A 6,122-nucleotide genomic window follows, 5' to 3' on the forward strand; every position below is an offset into this window, starting at 1 on the left:
TCCTGCCTGGCTGCCATGTCCTTGGCTGCGCTGCTCCGCGTGGGCCACACTCAGGGGCGGCTCTCCTCCAGGGAGGCTGCTGGTGAGGAGGGGGTCGCGGGTGGAGGCAAGGCTGGGGCAATGGCATGTGTGCCCATAGAGAGGGCTCTGAGTGCCGCCTCTGGCACCCGTGCCATAGGTTCACTACCACTGGTCTAGTCTCTTCTTTAAAATCTCCAGTGATGGGGCGCCCATGATTTCTGAAGGCAAGATGTTCCACTGGTTAATTGTCCTCACTGTTAGGAAGTTTCTACTTAATTCCAGGTTGCTTCTCTCTTTGGTCACTTTCCAACCATTGTTTCTTGTCTTGCCCTCTAGTGCATTGGAGAATTGTTTGATGCCCTCTTTTTCATGGCAGCCCTTCAAATACTGGAATACTGCTATCCAGTGGCGTAGCGTGGGTTGTCAGCACCCGGGGCAAGGCAAGTAATTTGCGCCCCCCCTCCACAGTGGGCGGCGACCCGGCGGCTCGGATCGGATTCGCACAGCCAGCACTGCAGAGAGAGTGAGTGAGCCAGGCAGGGGCAGAGAGCTGCGAGTGTGAGCGTGCCCCCCCAGATGTTGCACCTGGTGCGGCCGGCCCCCCCTGCACCCCCCACGCTACGCCACTGCTGCTATCATGTCTCCCCTGTTTCTTCTTTTCTTTAGACTAGCCAAACCCAAGTCCTGCAGCCATTTGTCATATGTTTTAGTCTCCAGGACTTTGATAATTTTAGTTGCTCTTCTCTGAACTTTTTGCAAGGTCTTTTTTGTAGTATGGTGACCAAAATTGGTTGCAGTATACCAGGTGTGGTCTTACTAGGGTTTTATAAAGCTGTACTAATACTTCACGTGATCTTGATTCTATGCCTCTGTTTATACAACCCAGGATTGTATTAGCTTTTTTGGCTTCTGCTTCACACTGCTGGCTCATAGTCAAGTGATTCTCCACTAGGACTCCAAGATCTCGCTCACAGTTGCTGTTTTTGAGGCAGGTCTCGCCTAATATGTACTTAAATCTTTGATTTTTCCTGCCTAAATGTAAAACTTTTCTTTTCTCCACATTAAAACTCATATTGTTGGACAGGGCCCATTGTTCAAGTTTGTCAAGATCTTTTTGGATCCTGAGCTTGTCTTCTGGGATGTTGGGTATTCCTGCCATTTTGGTGTCATCTGCAAATTTGATGAGTTCCCCTTCCATTCCCTCATCTAAGTCATTAATAAACTTATTGAAGAGTACTGGGCCTAAGACGGAGTCTTGTGGTATCCCACTGCTTACTTCTCTCCATGTGGATATAGTGCCATTGAGGACTACTTGCTGAGTACAATTTGTCAGCCAGCTACCGATCCAGCTGATGGTGTTGATGTTTATCCCACCTTTTTCTAGCAGCAGGTTGTAATCTACTTTGTCAAATGCCTTACTGAAGTCTAAGTCTACTATGTCCAGGCTTTTTTTGTCATATAATGCCAGAACGGAGTTCCGACACCTTTTTTGGATGGAACCTTGTAGGGTAGGCAAAGCGGGTTGTATGACATGTGTGAGTTCCAGCACAGCACTGACTATGTCCACAGCATTTTGCTGGTCTACTAATTTGGTCACTTTATTAATGAATGAAATCAGATTGGTTTGGCATGATCTGTTTTTGACAAACCTGTGCTAGCTACTGGTTATAACTTTGTTTGCTTTTAGTTGTTCGCAGCTCTGTTTTTTTATTATCTTTCCAGGATCTTCCCAGGTATTGATGTTAGACTGATTGGTCTGTAGTTTCCTGGATCTGTTTTTTTCCCTTTCTTGAAGATGGGAACACATCATCCCTGGTACTTCCCTGGTACTCCAGGATTTTTGAAAGATATGATACAATGGTTCTGAGATAACATCTGCTAACTCTTTCAGAACTCTGGGATGTAATCTGTCGGGTCCCAGTGATTTATACTCGTTAAAGTTGGATAGGTGTTCTCTTACCATTTCCTTGCTTATTTAAATTTTTGTTTCTAGTTTGTCTTTTGCAGTAGTTTTTTTGGTATGTTGGGCAATTTATCTGGTTGGTTGCTTTCCCTTAAACACCTTTTTAAAAAATAAATTATTGTTCTATTTGAAATATATTAAGACTATTAGCATGAAAACTCTTTGAGTACATATACTACTTTTAGAGTAATATTTATTTTTACAATATTTTCTTCATAAACTCACTGGTATTTTAAAGTATTTACATCAATATTTAATCTTAGGTTTATTTTTTTCCTCTTTGAGATAATTCTCCATATGAGACTTAATTCAATTAATAAAGTAAGCTGAAAACTTTTTGAAAGTCAAGTATGTAAAATATCAATGAGTAACACAATATGGCATATCACCCTTTTAGGAAACCAGATTGCACCAAATGGAATTTAAAATAATTTAATTTATATGCCAGAGTCACTGCCAAAATTTTGGCATCAATTTTTTTAAGAAAATTGAGTTATAGCATAATCAACATAATCTTTATCAGCCTTAAAAATCATTGGTATATAAAACTAATGAAAGGAAGTTAGAAAAAAAACATTCTATAAAAGCCTTCTTATAAACCTTTTACAATTTGAGAATAAAAGAATCAATTTGGTAGGACAAACAACAGGACTAGGATATTTTTCTTTTTTCTTAGATTTAATAGTATATTATATTTCCTGGAGAGATTGGATAAATATCTTTATCTTGTGTACTCTTCAAAAGAGCTATATTATTTGAAAACAATTAATTGGTTTCTCAGTAACCTTTGATTCAATATTATAGAGTTTAGACTTCTTTTTAAAAAATTCTGATGTATCACATCAAAGTCATAATATACTTTCTCCTGAGCATCCTTAATAGTAGCTATGTTATTACTATATTGCTGCTATTTCAACTGAGAAGCCAGTAATTTAATAAGTATTTCCTCCTCATCTTAATGTCTTTGCTTTATGCAGTTGTATAAAATGCATAGGAAGAATTTAGCTCCAATTTAGCGGAGATAAAAGTTTTATATACTTCCTGTATAGGTTGTTTTGTACATGTATTTTAAAAGTTCCTTAGGGTTAGGGCTTGGGTTAGGTTTTCCAGTTTTACATGTTCAGAGTTTTTCCTTTTTCTATGAAACATATACAGTAGTTTAACTAAAAACAGATGCTTTTAAAGCACCCCAAGGAACCATTACGGTATGTTTGCTGAATGTAGATTGAAAAAAAGAAACTTTGAAATTTTTTCATCTGTTTTATAAAAATCATTTAATAATGATCCATTTAAATATCATCTTAAAGAAATAGGATGACTTTTTTGTATATAATTACTGAAAGTGTTACTAAACTTGATAATATATTGAAATACGAGTTGTTTGAGTTTTATCTGACCAATCAGTTAACACAGGATTTCCTAACCTTAGTAACTTTAAGGTGTGTCGGCTTCAAGCACAAAATTTCCTAGACAGCATAAAACTGAAGTTCATACATTTTTAAATTGACAAGTTTGAAAAACACCATTCTAGGATGATTTTGTTGTTTGCCTAGATGCTGCATATCACAAGTCTGCTCTGTATGCAATAGATATCTAAATGACTAAAAACAAAAGGCAAGAACTTAATTTGATGAAAATGTGATTAAATGACATTACCGCTCTATTTTGATACTGAAACTGAAGGATAATTGTTTCCTTGTTTGAGCAAATTAGATACAAGCTTTCAAAAGCAATCCAGGATTTTCCTGAAGCAGAATAGGCAAAGCAAAATGATTATTTGCCTACTCCAGCAAATTGACCTACCCAACTTATTTAGAATCTAATTTTCTAAAGCATAAGGTCTGATTACAATTACCTTGCAATTCATACTTGATGTTCTTGATGGACTGTTCCATAACTGCAGCTTTAAGAGAATTCACATTGGCTAATCATTATTGGATTATTCTATACAGGTTCACATTTTAAAGGATTCTACTTCACATGTTTGTGGAATTCATATGAAAGTTATTATGAGCCTCTGTTCATAAACCTTGCTGGTATCCGGAGATTTTTCTTCCTTTGAACTAGGGGTGTTATTTTAATTAGAGAACAACTGGTTCTATAGTAATTTTTCAAACTGTCAACCAGTCATGTGATAGTGAGATTAGCAACATAGTCATGCATATATGAACACAAAACCACACAAGATGTAGGAGGCATAGCACTCAGTCTTCCTACAGCAAGCAGACAGAGTCCGTGCATGACCCAGCATGATGTCCCCAAGATGAAACCCAAGAAAAGAGAAAAGAAAGGTTAGACATTAATTGCTTTTATATTCAAAGGTATTTTTTTTACTAGAGAATAGAATCTTCTCCCTTCATTTTTTTGAAGCATTTTCAACACAGCCAAGTCTGTATTTCATTATATCTCTCTAATTATGTTGGCCTATTCACTGACAAACTAGGATTAGGATATTCTGCCTCCCAAATGAGGGATTTTCACTTTCTCTAATAACCTGCCCTTAACAGATAAAGAAGAAAAGGGAGGATAAAGAAACAGTGGCAATATTAGGCAATAATGAGAAAAAAATTCAAAGTCCTTTTATTGGAGAAGTTATTCAATAAGGAAGAGATCAGAAATGGGGGAGATTATAACCCTATGCATGTTGCTGAACTCCAAACCATCTCACTTTATCCAGGAGAATCAATGTTAGCAATAGTGGGCATGATGTCATACAACCGTATCTGGAAGGCTACATATTTCCCACCACTGGGGGAAGGTTAATTATCTAACAGCATATAGTTAGGGAATCAAGAATACACATTCATCTCCTTTAGGTTCAATTGTGAAAAATTACAATGCCAATTAATCTCATTGCTCACAAAAATGTATTTCCAATAAAATATGATGCTTAACTAAGTCAACTTTGTCTTTCTATAACTACAAACTTTCTTGCTATTAGTAAATGAAAGCTGACTCATGATGGGGCACATTGCTACATTTTAGTGCAATTGTATACTAAATACAACTTTGAAATGCCCACTTGCTCCAAAGCTATATTACACATCATGGCAACTAATATTTGATGGCAGTGTAAAATTATATTTTGTTATTACAAATAATACTCTAAGGCAGTGGTGGCGAACCATTTAGAGACCGAGTGCCCAAAAACTGGCCCCGCCCCTGCCCCACCCTGCCTGCCCTCAGGGCCACTCACCGCCTCCAGGGCCTGCCACAGATCGCCCAGGCAGCCCAGCAGCGCCATGGCAGCCACGCTCTCTGCCCACACCCCGCAGCATCAACTGTGTGCGTTGGAGAGTGAGGGCAGAGTCTTCTCTATGCTGCCTGGCTGCCATGTCCTTGGCTGCGCTGCTCAGCGTGGGCCATGCGCTCCTCCAGGGGGGTTGCTGGTGAGGAGGGGGTGGTGGGCGGAGGCAAGGCTGGGGCAACGGCACGTTTGCCCACAGAGAGGGCTCCGAGTGCCACCTCTGGCACCCATGCCATACGTTCGCCACCACTGCTCTAAGGTTTCATAATGATCTGATATTCTATAAAAAGGAACATTGTGGAAATCTTCTAAAACTATCAAAATCAAAGTATACAAGAGAAATCATTTTGCAAGTACAGATCAATACTCTTTGGCCACTCAATATACTGGTATATTCCTTTTTTGCCCTAATGCTGCATCTTCATGAATCTGATGTTAAAATCACATAAGAATCACATAGGAAGTCTATATGAGTAGAATAAGTCTTTCCTTCCAGAGTGTGACAGGTGACAGACCACGGTAATGAAGATGGAGATGGGAACAATTTTATGTTCTCTGTCTCCTGTAATATTATTATACAGTAATCAGTTCCAGCTTCCATATACTTAGTCATGAACTAAGGCTCCTAAATACATGTAATCATGAACAAACAGGAAATATCATCTTGTAGGTTAATAACTGACCACAAAAAAAGAAAAGAAAAGAACAAGGTTTGAGGAATAGGAATAAACAACAAAAAATTAAAAGTTTCAGATTAGAAACCTTGAGTGCTCCTGATTAATTTATAAATTATGCAGAATTTGCAATGAATAGTTTGGAGATAAAATATTCCAAGTAATAAAACTCCTGCAAATTATGAAGATTTTCAAACAAATTTCCAGCCAGAACAAC

The sequence above is a fragment of the Protobothrops mucrosquamatus genome, unplaced genomic scaffold (assembly GCF_001527695.2).
Source record: "Protobothrops mucrosquamatus isolate PMUCROS unplaced genomic scaffold, P.Mucros_1.0 scaffold12, whole genome shotgun sequence".
Lineage (NCBI taxonomy): Eukaryota > Metazoa > Chordata > Lepidosauria > Squamata > Viperidae > Protobothrops > Protobothrops mucrosquamatus.